Here is a 14253-nt window from a genome sequence, read left to right as displayed (position 1 = left end):
TTAATGAAACATGAAGTTGGTCTTTTGATCCTTTTATTAGACAAGATAAAAATCCCTATTAAAAGATAAAGAATATACAAATTAATGAAATCTAAAATGAAATGGGGGATTAAATAACAGGTAATGAAGAAATCCAGAGAGTTGTAAAGACATAGATTAAAAAGGGTGCATTCCACCAACTTGGAAATTCTAAAAGAAATAGCTAACTTCCTCAATATACTCTACATCCCAAAATTAAACTAGATAAAAACAACTTAAACTGACATAAACACGAAGGAAAACAGAATTCATTAAAACTATGTCCCCAATATGAGCCCATGTCTATGAGTTTTAGGGTAGAGTCCTACCAGACTTTCAAAGAGGATTTAACAAGAATTCAGCGTATTCAACAATATAGAAACAAAATAAATATTAGTCAATTAATTTTCTGAACCCCTGATTACTCATATATCCAGTCAGGACAGACTGAGCAATTAAAGAAAATTACAGACCAATTATCCCTAAAACCACAGATTCAAAAATACTTAAAAGATTAAACAAATAAAATAAAATATGAAACACATCAAAAGATTGTCCACCATTAACAGTGAGGAAGACTACATTCTAGAAACAGTGATGGTTCAACAAAATGGGATTAAAGTGTAAGAAAAACCAAGAATCGATCATCTCATGAGGTAATGTAAAATTCTCTGACAATATTCAACACCACTTCATGATAAAATTCTAAGAATTCTGGTACTTACTGTGGCTAGGAAATGGCTCCTTCTATTCCATTATCAGCAGCTTTCAATATTTCAAATATATCACTGCCTAATCTTGGCTTTCCTGGAAATTTCTTAGAGATCTACCTTGATCTCAAAGATCTGCATGACTCTGTCTCATGTATGGTGGGTTAAAAAGCATTTTAACACCATGACATGAACTAAGCCTTTCTGCTTATATTTTAAACTCAGAACCCAGAATCCAAATCTATCTCTTGGCAATTTGACACATAATTGTATCTTCATGTGTCTACATCAAAACAGTAACCAGGTAATAATAATTCCTAACATGATACAGTTCTCTTTCATACAACTGCAAATCCATATGTTTAGCTGAATGTAATCTTGTTCTAATGTAACCATTACTTTAATGCCATTGAATATCCTTGATCAGACGATTAAACTTCATTCAACTTCCTGATAAAGCCTTGTATTTTGAACCTTTCTTTTTTTATTGTTCCTTTCTTAGTTTGTATGTTCATTAAACATTTTCATGCCAAATTCTAAGCAGTGATTTTCGTGACTTACTTTGTCAATACAATTAATGTAAACATCTTTACCTTAACCTCAAGGAAACTCTTCAGACGAGGGCAGCAACCTTCTTTGCAAAAGCATAAAAAGAAAAAAATCTCCAGAATGGAAATAATCCCAAGCACCCATGTCTATCATATCCTACTATGATATCCTCCTAACTCCCACTTAATTCATGATCATTTTCATTATGTTTCTCTCCAGCACACAGAATTTGGAGACTTATCCCTGGTGAAAACCCTTTACCACATTGATTACATTAATAAGTTTTCTGTCCGGTGTGTATTCTTTTATGATACTGGAGATGACTGCGCTGTGCAAAGGCTTTACCACATTGTTTACATTCATATGGTTTCTCTCCAGTATGTGTCATTTTATGATATTGGAGATGACTGCTCTGTGCAAAGGCTTTACCACATTGATGGCACTCATAACGTTTCTCTCCAGTATGTGTTCTTTTATGTCTTTGGAGATCACTGTGACATGCAAATGCTTTACCACATTGATTACATTCATAAGGTTTCTCTCCAGTATGTGTTCTTTTATGAATTTGGAGATAACTGTGCCGTGCAAAGGCTTTACCACAATGATTACACTCATAAGGTTTCCCTCCCATGTGTGTTCTTTTATGACTGTGGAGACCACTGTGATATGCAAATGCTTTACCACATTGATTACATTCATAAGGTTTCTCTCCAGTATGTGTTACTTTATGATATTGGAAAGTACTGTGAAATGCAAAGGATTTCCCACATTGATTGCATACATAAGGATTCTCTCCAGTATGTGTTGTTTTATGATATTGAAAATCACTGCGCTGTGCAAAGGCTTTACCACATTGATCGCATTCATAAGGTTTCTCTCCAGTATGTGTCATTTTATGTCTTTGGAAATCACTGGGTCTTGCAAAGGCTTTACCACATTGATTACATTCATTAGGTTTCTCTCCAGTATGTGTTGTTTTATGATATTGGAGATTACTGGATCTTGTAAAGGCTTTACCACATATATTACACTCATAGAGTTTCACTCCAGTATATCTTCTTACATGCCTGCAACGATAATTAGCACATGTGAAATCTTTACCACATTCACAACTCTGATCAATCATGTAATCAATATGAATTAAGTTTACAATTTCTCTAATGGTAAAGAAGCAGCAGATCTTAAGGTTTTAGCAATTTATATGTTCATGGTGTTCTCCCTCATCATGAGTAGTTCAAGACCCCTGTGATAGTTATTACAAGGCTCATATTTATAACACCCTCTTTTTATATGATGTATTTTAGCTATCTGAAGAAAGAACAACTCTGATCTTTATAACACTGATTGTATTCATATTTTTTCCTCTCATATGAATTACAACACAAGGACACACAGAAACATTTTCAAATTCTTAATACCCATAAAGATTTTCTATACTATGAGTTTTAGGAGGTTCCCTGTAAAACTAGAAAACCAACTAATTGTAAATATCTTTCAAATTCCTAATTTCTATCAAAGTCAGAATACTATGCATCTTCTTGTTTTAGAACAAAAATTTTTATGTTTCCTCTTTCAATATGCATATGCTCAAATCATTTTTATCCATTGTGACACACGATATACCTAATAAAAAAGAATGATAAATGAAAGTTTTACACATTGCATTCACACTGTTTGAATTTTTGCTTCTCATACCATGTGCAATGTAGTCTAATGTTTCTCCACAACAACATTCTTGATACTCATAAAATGCTCTCTCACCAAACTTAACCATATTACTACAAGAATATGAGTATCACCAAACTTTCTATGGACTAATTGCTTATTAGAATGTTTTGGATATAGATTTATCATTATTCATTATGCAATTTCTAAATACTTTGAGGCTATACAGAAAGTCAGGTCCACAGCATAGCTCTAATGGAGCTATTTATCAAATGGATAAACAAATCACATATCGGATCTTAGGTACACGGTTTTGTAAGAATATTATAATCATATCTACACTTAAAGGACTGTTATTTTACACTTTTGCTTTTTGCTAGAGATTCCATAAGATATTAAAATTTCCTCAGAGACAAATTTTGAACAGCTTGCACATGAAAATTACCTTTCATGACTTCCATTATTTTGACACTGTTCTTCAAGATGATGCTCTTCCCAATTATAGCCTAAAACACAGTATCAGAAAATGAATGATATTGTATTGGAAAATAGGCAAAATTAAAGGTACTGTGAATTTTAACTGCACCGTGAAAATTACAGTGAAAATTCAGTGAAACTGAATTATTCACCACAATTTTCATACAATTAAAATAATATAAGATCATCAATAACCAAGAACCATTTGTTTCCTTCAGAAAAAAATATAACAGTCTTACCTATAGCTTTGAGGTTCAGGTATGTTTCCAACATCACATTTTTGTAGAGACTCTTCTGGGAAGGATCCAGCAAATTCCACTCTTCCTCAGTGAATTTCACATGCACATCATCAAAAGTCACTGCATCCTAAATATCCCATACATGTACAACACAAAGCATGACACTAACATCACCGGAAAATAAATATATGCTTTCTCAAATATATATTCACATAATTATTGTGCTTGCTCTGCTTATTTTCTGACTCAGAATTTATAATTACTGTGTCATTTTAGAAGGAGCTTTAATTTTAAGATACACCTCTGTCACTTTTGAACACTTTGAATAGGATACAGCCTTGCTAGAGAAATGAAAATTGAGAGGGAGATGCAAGGGAAACACATCCACAGTACTGAGAACACATCTGAAAAATTGTATGAACAATTACTAGCTACAAACATGATGGGCAAGCTGGGTGTATTTGCTCATTTCTTTAATCACAGAGGCAGAGGCAGGTGTACGTCCAATAGCTTCACACTGGTATGAACTTTGTAATGTGTTCTAGGAGACTAAAAGTTATGTTTTAAGAACCTAAATCCCTACAAAAATCAACCAAGGAAACAAAAATGTTAGAGAATTCACAGTTCTTTACTAAAGTTCCTACAAAGAATTATACATTCACTGCACATCTGAATTCCTCTGGCAGAAACATGAAGTGTAACAGTTTAAAATATAACATTAATAAACTTTTGCTAGAAGAGAATAAATGCATAAATTGTTACAAATGGACAGAAGAAAATGGTATTAATATAAATGTAGATCATAAATAAGCAACGTAGGGCAGGAGAGAGAGCTCAGATTAGTGGACAATTTCTTGCAAACACATGGTGACTAACTACCACTCATTACTTCAAGATTAGGAGCTTCGAGGCCATCTGCTGACAACAGTAAAGATGAGGCACACATCGTAATCATATTTATGCACACAGGCAAAATATTCCTATTTATTCAATTATTTCAGTACAAACACAAGACTGAGAAAGAACAGCATTCATGTGAAACCTAACAAACCTGAATCCTCAGATAATATTGATGTCATGAACATATGCCATTCTTAGAAATAGAATATAGTCTATATATTTGGCCAAATTTCAACACTAAAGATGTGGAGGAAAAACCGCACAAAAATATGCCTGTATTACAAGTACAAGGCATGTGTTTTTTGTGGTTTCTTTTCCTACTTTAAGGACAGACAGGGTTCACAGAGAAATTTGTTTTGGAATAGAAAAGCAAAAAATATAATAAATTTAAAAATATAAAACAAACAGACTTATAAAATAGACTAGTATTGAATAGCAAATCTATCTATTGTATTTTATATGATTTAAAGTAAGGGATTATAGTGAAGGTTTGGGAGCATGAGAAGAAAGCTGAAGGGGCAGTTTCAACCACAACACAGACCACACCAAGAACACAATGTTTTCCCTCTAATAGAAATGGTGGATTAAATCTGGAGCAGAGACTGAGGAAATGGCCAATGAAAATTTGCCCCACTTGAGTGCAATTCTATGGACAGGCACCGATCCATGACATTATTAATGATACCCTGTTATGCTCCCACACCAAAGCCTTGAGTAATTGTCCATTGAGAGGATTCATCAAGCAGCTGACTGAAAAAGCTGCAGAAATCAAGATTCAATCCTTGCATGGACCTTGGGGACTCTTATGGAAGATTTGCTGGAAAGATTGTAATCCCTGAGGAGGATAGGAACTCCACACAAAGACCAAGAGACTCAAGTAACAAGCACCCTTGGAGACACTCAGAGACTAATCCACAAACCAAATAGCATACACAGGATGGAGTAAGTCCCCTGGCACATTTATAGCAGATGTGCAGAGGTTCAGAAGGTCGTCTAATAACAACTGTAGCAGGGGCTCTCCCTATAGCTTTGGGGGGGGGGTTGGCTATCTTTCAAATCTGTTTCCTTAACTGGGCTGCCATGTCTGAACTCAGTAAGAGTGGATGTACTTAACTCACACGAGACTTGATGCACCAATTTTGGGGATACCTGGGAGCCCCCACAAACTATTAAAGAAAACAGAGAGACTGGGGGATGTACTCTGTCATAGCAAGGGACATACAATGGGGATAGAGATAAGGGTGACAATGAATATATAAATTATTGGAAAAACAAAAAATGAGAGAAAAAATAAAATTTTTCATTCTATAAACACTATCCTGGACGATATCTGTAAAGGCTCCTCCTTCACGATCTTCCACAAGCTCTATAAATAAAGCCAGACAGGAAAGACAAGCCCACAAAGAAATCATCCTATCTAGAAGTTTTTTTATTCAATCAACTACATCCTGACCCTTGACATTATAAGCAAATGTTCATCCTGTGATGTAAATTCATTCAATCTTTCTTCAGGGCTCCTAATAGTTTGTAGGAACTCCTACTCTGTTCAAATGTCTAAAGTCTCTTCTGACACACACGGCAAAATCTTGAAAGTCACCTCTTGTAACAGTTCGGTTACTTCCTCTCCTTGTACATATCTCTCCATGGCAGATTTACCAATGCCTTAGTTACCTCAGCAACCTCTGGACACGGGGATTGAACTCCTTTCTTAGAGAGAATATTAAACAACACTGGCTGACTTTACAGCTCTACAATGATAACAGCAAACACTGTCAAAAAAAAAAGAAAAAAAAAAAAAAACATGGACCACATGAGCAAAAGGGTTGGCTGCTGAAATTATCTCCCTTCTAAATCCCTCTAATAACCCTACTGCTTCAACTACACAGTAGGACAGAAAGAACAGGTTTTGCGCTTAGCAGTTTCCATGTGGTCTCAGTGTTAGTCTACGTCCTCTCATAAATAAACAAAACACGGAAAGCCAAGCAACAGTGGTTCAAACCTTTAATCCCAGAACGTGGTGGGACAGAGTCAGGTGGATCTCTAGTGAGTTTGAGGCCAACCTGGTCTATAGGGACAGCTCAGGCTAATGATGAAACCCTGTCTCAAAAAAAGAAAACAAAAAGAATTAAGAAAACCTAACAAACCAAAACCCTTGACAAGCACACAAAATGCCCCACCTGTCTCAAACATGCTCCAAGGCCATATGACCCATCCAGATCATCTTCCCCCACAGCCTCATGATCTGTCAACATGTTAAAAGCACTGCTGTTATTTTTAAAATATATGCATGCATACTTGAATAAAGCTCAGCCTAAACTTTCCATGTAACCATTCCCTGGGCACTCGATAATTTATTAGATGCCAGGCTCCCTGCTTAACACTTCAACTGCAGTGTCTCATTCGTTTACCAAATAAATTGCCATCATCTCTGCCATGCCAGGCATAAGCAGCAGCCATCATAGTAATCAAAGTGATTTCTGTACCAGATACTGGTGTTGTGCAGAATCCCTAATGCCTAACACACACGTGTTATCCAACTCAGCCCATGATGCTGTCAGCAAAGACATCATCAGCAATGCTGAGGGAGCTGCAGTGTCTGAGATCTGTGGTAGCCTAACAGGGAAAGGCATTATTAAGTGATGTCAACTCACATTCCTTTCTACAGGTAGATGAACATTATCTTAACCACCCAGATACTCAATTCCCATCTTAACTGTAAATTAAACTTCCCCAAACATGATGATCAACATGTCACAAAAAAATGAAATTCTCTTCTCCTGAACTCTTAAGCCTGGTATTGGTAGTGCAAGGTCTTATTCCCAGCATTCTGTACGCAGCGGCAGGCAGATCTCTAGTGAGTTCAAGGCCAGCTTGGTCTACAGAGCAAGTTCCAGAACAGCCAGGGCTACACAGAAAAAAAAAAACTATCTTGAAAATCCAAAATAACAATAATGATGATAAAGTGTTGATAGAAATATATTTCAGTTTTGACTTCCAGACTCAACAGATGGGCAATTCTAGTTTTGCTTTGTTTTGTTTTGTTTTTAAAGGAAAGTAACAAAGTTGCTTTCCAATAAGATTTACCATTGCTAGCTGGGCATGGTGGCGCATGCCTGTAATCCCAGCTCTTGGGAGGCAGAGGCAGGTGGATTTCTGTGTTGGAGGCCAGTCTGGTCTACAGAGTGAGTTCCAGAACAGCCAGGGCTACACAAAGAAACCCTGCCTCAAAAAACAAAAACAAAAACAAAACAAAGAAAAAAAACCAAAACAACAACAACAAAAAAAAAAAAAGAAAAAAACAAACAAACAAAAAAAAAAAAAGATTTACCATTGCTTTCCCAATTGCAGAACTGTGTTTCCAAGTTTCTCCAAAAGCAATTGGGGGATGGAAAGGTAGAATACACACAGACGTAAAGAATGGTAAACCTCCACAGTAAGACAATAGAAAACAAACAAACAAACAAACAAACAAAAATGGGTAACTGGAACGGGAGTAGCATGTCCCCCCAACACACACAGACACACAGACACACACACATACACACACATAACTCTGTAAGACCCAGCTTCATTTCAAAATCTTTTCAATCCTGAATCATCAACTGCCCTGTGTCTTCACCTCTCCACTAATCTTTCCCGGCCTCTCATACTGGCAAGGCTCAACTGCCACTCATTTTCATTACCCTTGTCTTAGTCAGGGTTTCTATTCCTGCACAAACATCACGACCAAGAAGCAGGTTGGGGAGGAAAGGGTTTATTGAGCTTACACTTCCACGTTGCAGTTCATCACTAAAGGAAGTGAGGACTGGAACTCAAGCAGGTCAGGAAGCAGGAGCTGATGCAGAGGCCATGGAGGGATGTTTCTTACTGGCTTGCTTCCCCTGGCTTGCTCAGTTTGCTCTCTTATATAAACTAAGAATACCAGTCCAGGGATGGTCTCAATCTACAATCTCCCCTCTTGATCACTATTTGCAAAAAACGCCCCACAGTTGGATCTCATGGATGCACTTCCCCAAGTGAAGCTCCATCCTTTGTGATAACTCCAGTCTGTGTCAAGTTGACACACAAAACCAACCAGTACATTTGACCCCTTGTCAACTCGACACACCAACATATCACTATTAATACTCAACCCTTATTTCCCCAATATCTAAATAACTTTAAAAGCCCCAAAGTCTTTACATATTAAAAATTCCAACTCATTAAAATATCCAATATCTTTTAAAAATTCAAAGACTCTTAAGTGTGGGCTCTACTAAAATACATTATTCCTTCAAGAAAGAACAATATCAGGGTACAGTCACAATCAAAAGCAAAACTCAGACTCCAATAAATGTAATCCAACTCACCAGCTCACCATGTTCTGAACTCCACCAAGTGCTTGAGGCACTTCTGCAGTTCTCCCCTTTGTAGCACACAGCGTGTATTCTAGGCTCCAGCTGCCTGTACTCCACTGCAGCTCCTGTTCTTAGTGCTCATCTCATGTTACTGGCATCTCCAAAACACTGCTGCTTTCTGCTGTAACTAGATTTCACCAATCGCCTCTCATAGGTTCTCTTCATGGTGCCAAGCCTCAACTTCTACGCATTACACCTTCAGTTTTGGGCCATCAATTGCAACTGAGGTTGCACCTTCACCAATGGCCTTCCATGGCCTCTCACAGTGCCAAGCCTTATCTACACTATCTCACACAGACATAGCAGCCTGTTCTGTTGAGGGCACACCCTAAACTGAGGCTCCTTTAGATGTCTGTAGCTCTGAAATATTTAAATATTGGCAGCTTTAACGCCCTCCTGACTATGTCTCTTTGTGTATTGAAATTATCACTTCCTTCACACCTCCTCTCCTAGCATTCAACATTGACCAGCAATCTCTCTTGAACATAACCAAAACATCAATAAAGACGCCACACTCAGCCAACACTATAAAAATCTAGACAGAAAATGTAACAAAGAAATAAACAACCACACAAACAAGACAAACTGAGAAACCTTACCTAGACCAATAATCACCACAAATGCAGTTGCCCAGACATCAGCATAGAAAGATATGTAATACCAGCTAGAAAAATAAGTCGCCATCCTCAGGTTCTCATTCCTCTAATTTCCCACAAACAACCTCTTTTGCATCAGATTCTTACATGTTTCACTTTGGTTTAATTTCTCAGGACATGTTAGAGAGGGAGAAGGAAGAAGAAAAAGAAGGAGGAAGAGGAGGATGAGAAGGAGGAGGAGGAAGAGGAGGAGAAGAAGAGAAGGAGGAGGAGGAGAAAGGAAGAGAAGAGGAGGAGAAAGAGGAAAAAGATCAATCAGCATAAAGTTCTAGAAAATATTTCAAATTAAATCATAAATTAAAATTTTTCATAAACCAAAAAGATGCCCACTAATGTACAAGAAAAATCAAAAATACCAAATATTGGGAAAATAGTCCCTTTGCCACGTAATAATCAAAACACTAAGCATATTAAAGAAATATAAAAAAAACTACAGCAAAATATAACAAAATAAACAATAGAATGAGTAATGTATGAAATCAGAACTATTAGATTCATATCTGTCTTCTATTTTTTTAAGGAATGAATTCATTACTTATACAAATTTCTCCCTACATATACTCCTAAAGGCCAGAAGAGGGCACCAGATTCCATTACATATCGTTATGAGCTACCATGTGCTTGCTAAGAATTGAACTCATGGTCTGTGTAAGAACAGCCAGAGCTCTTAAACTCTGAGCCATCTCTCCAGGCCTGACCCTGTCTTCTTAATATATATAATAAAAAAAATAGATTGGACACAGGTGATGCATATTCACAGAAACCACCCAGGCTTCTACAAGAAAGCAACTAGACCAGATGTTTTGGACAGAATTACAATCAGCCATGATACTGAAGTTATTCATAGGTCATGGCCTGAACTTGCAAGTAAGAAGCACCACTAGAGAACTCACAGGAAGTCACATCTGGATGATGCTTCCCCCATAGTGGACCTACCACCCCAGCACCCACTGCTCAGCCACATGTTCCTCCCCATTGTGCTCACCATGTCTGGATTCAGAGCTTCCCTGAGGACCCCTCACAGCACCCAACAGCAGAGCTCAGAGCAGGACACAGAGAACCATTAAAACTGCACAGCCACAGTGACCACAAAGAATGAATCCCGGAAGCTCCCGCCTCTTTGTCTGACTGGCCTGTCTGCCTGGTGCCCTTGATTGGCCAGTCAGTCTTAGCCAAAGTGTGCTTCCTATTCAGGGCCACACCTTTTCAAGATCTCAGCAGCGGTTTGTACCCCATTAACATTTGAAATAAGATTCCAAGAGGTATCTTGCTCCACCCAGCCCTGTGGGAGGAAACAACATTCCAGCTCAGGCTGGTCAGCTGCCTGCTCTTCCTTTCTGTAAGACAGGACCCTGCACTTACCAGGACCTGTGTCTGAGCTTTCTTCAAAGCATTTGTCTTCTTCCCATAATCATGGTGAACAGCTTGCCTAGACCACTACTGAAGGTGTATTGGCCATAGCAATCTGACCCAGGAATGGATGACCCAATGCATGACCCAAGCTATTAACATTAAAGATGGATTTTTACTAACAAGCATTTTAGCCAGACAGTGGTGGTGCAGGCCTATAATCCCAGCACTTGGGAGGCAGAGTCAGGTGGATTTCTGAGTTTGAAGACAGCCTGGTCTACACAGTGATTTCCAGGAGAATTAATGCTATACAGAGAAACCCTGTCTCAAAACAAAACAAAACAAAACAAAAACAAAAAAAAAAACACAAAAAAACAAAGAATTGTTTTGTTTATGAATAAATGCTTGGCACAGGAAAACTGAAGCTCCCTTCAACAGATGATATATATCAAACAATCCCAGGAGAAAATCCAGAAACATAAGGGAATCACTGTTGAGCACTATTACTAATCAGCACATTTTCATCATTGGCAAAGTAGAGAAAAAAAAAACAGTTGGATTATTACAGATTTTCTAGATAAGCCTATCCCAAATCATGAAAATTAATCTTTCGATGTATATAGAAAGGGTAGTTAAATAGAATGAACCAATAAAGGCTTCAGCCCAGGAAAATTAGAAAAATCAAGACTGTTTTATTTTATGTTGCAGGATATTACAGCTGATCTCCATTATATACCAGAATACTTAAGAGATAAGTACTTCCAATGTGAGTTTTAAAATAAAATAATCAAAGGAATCACCTTTGTTTTGTAAAATAAAGGAGTACAAATACAAAAAACAAAAATGACCTTTCCACAAGGTTGCAGAAAGCATCTACAGCCTCGATCAAAGGTGGGTAAGAACATTTCAAAAGATCAAGATTAAGAAAGGTTTTCTCACTTCAAAAGGTATAATTAAGAAACATCCCTCACAGTAAGCGTGGTTAGAGTTAGGGTTAGGTGATTAGAGGGTTATAGTTAGGATCAGGACAAGCATTGTTAGGGTTAGGATGCTTAGGAAAATAAGGTGTTAAGATAGGATTAGAAATTTAGGGTAAAACCCAGGGTTAGGCTGAGGGTTATAGTTAAGGTGACCACCATTATTATTGATCAATAGTATCCCTATTACACAAAGAAGAAATGTCAGGGTTAGGGTTAATCTCAGGTCAAAGTATATGTTTGTTGGGCTGAGTGGAATCAGGTTCTATCTTTTTGCTCTTCTCCCTTCCTAGTCCTTTTTATATTCTTTCGTAGTATCAAAATATTCTTTCCCCACCAGGCAATGATGATGCACACTTTCAAACCCAAGCACTTGGGAGGCAGAGGCAGGAGGATTACTGATTTCAAGGCCAGCCTGGTCTAGTGAGTTACAGGACAGTCAGGGCTATACAGAGAAATATTTTCTTGAAAAAAGCATATGACAAACAAACAAAAAAATTATAAAATCTTCTTTTCTGGCTCAATGAAAATGGAAAGTGAGTTATCCAAGAACCTAGAATTTCCAGATGGGAAATATCTTTACATTATTATGGGGCCCAGTTCACATACAACAGAAGAGTAAATATGACTCGCAACATCAGTTTTCCCAAGCTCACAAACGCACTGCACCTAAAGAAATTCTTAAGTTTATTAAAGAATGGCAGTAAAATGTCCTTACTATTAGTTAGTACTTGCTGATCAATTTATTACCTACTCTGAGGTCAGGACACACCTCATCACTCCCCAGGCTCTGAAGAGCTTCTTTAAAAGCATCAGCCTAGACAGGTGAGGCACGCATACACTGCCACCACCACACACACATCACTGGGCACTTGTCAAATAGGAGACTGCAGTGAGCTCCCACCAACCTAGAAGACAAATTGTGTTCTAGGGCAGCCCTAGACTACATAGCAAACCTGTCTCAAAACAGTCAAGTTAATACATATCACACACTACATGTGTGCTACTCAAAGAACTTCAGTTTGAGATCAAAGGCTGCAGGTGACATTTAGAAACTACAGCAAGTTACTTCAACACAGCAACCTCTGGACACGGGGTTTGGACTCCTTTCTCAGAGGGAATATTAAATAACACTGGCTGACCATACGACTTTATATTGATAACTGCAAACACTGTCAAAAAAATATGCCAAAATTCTGAAACTGAGCTAATGGCTTGGCTGCTGTACTTACCACCCTTTTAATCCCCTATCAGATCCCTAGTACTTCAACTACATGGTGGGAGAGCAAGAACAGGTTTTGCACTTAGCAGTTGCCATGCGGTCTCAGGTCTCAGGTGGCTCTCACTGTTAGTCTATGTCCCCCCCATATATAAAAAGAACCTGGACAGCCAATCAGTAGTGGCACACACCTTTAATACCAGCTCTTGGGGGGACAGAGGCAGGCAGATCTCTTGTGAGTTTGAGGCCAGCCTGGTCTACAGAATAAGATCTAGGGACAGCCAGGGCTAATGATGGAACCCTGTCTCAAAAAACAAAACAAAACAAAACAAAAAACAACAACAAAAAACCAAAATAACAGCCAAATGAACAAAAACCCTTGACAAGCATGCCAAATGTCCCACCAGTCTCAAACATGGTCCAAGACCATCCCCTTAACCATCCATTGAGGACCCATCCAGGTCATTTTCCCCCACAGCCTCATCTCATCCTGACAAGTCAACAGCACTTTAATTCACAGCAAGCTCACTGGCAGATGCTTTAAGACCAAGTCTCAGGAGTCACACTTCTGCATTTTATTGCAAGGTAAATCCCACTTCCAAATGTTTGTATTTTAAATAAAACATATTATAATGTTTTAGTTTTTGAATCAAATCCTATTCATTTCATGTCTATTATGAAGGCCAGTAGTGGCACACACCTTTAATACCAGCTCTTGGGGGACAGAGGTAGGCAGATCTCTTGTGAGTTTGAGGCCAGCCTGGTCTACAGAATAAGATCTAGGGACAGCCAGGGCTAATGATGGAACCCTGTCTCAAAAAACAAAACAAAACAAAAAACAACAACAAAAAGACAAAATAACAGCCAAATGAACAAAAACCCTTGACAAGCAAGCCAAATGTCCCACCGGTCTCAAACATGGTCCAAGACCATCCCCTTAACCATCCATTAAGGACCCATCCAGGTCATTTTCCCCCACAGCCTCATCTCATCCTGACAAGTGAACAGCACTTTAATTCACAGCAAGCTCACTGGCTGATGCTTTAAGATTGAGTCTCAGGAGTCACACTTCTGCATTTTATTGCAAGGTAAATCC

General features: G+C 38.0%; 1 pseudogene; it reads right to left on the bottom strand.

The window, feature by feature from the left end:
- LOC127673197 (zinc finger protein 709-like) overlaps positions 1-14253 on the bottom strand; it is a 58374-nt pseudogene that overhangs the window by 14992 nt on the left and 29129 nt on the right.

The sequence above is a fragment of the Apodemus sylvaticus genome, chromosome 22, assembly GCF_947179515.1.
Source record: "Apodemus sylvaticus chromosome 22, mApoSyl1.1, whole genome shotgun sequence".
Lineage (NCBI taxonomy): Eukaryota > Metazoa > Chordata > Mammalia > Rodentia > Muridae > Apodemus > Apodemus sylvaticus.
The sequence above is the reverse complement of the archived record's forward strand: the minus strand, read 5'-3'. Positions and strand labels throughout refer to the sequence as shown.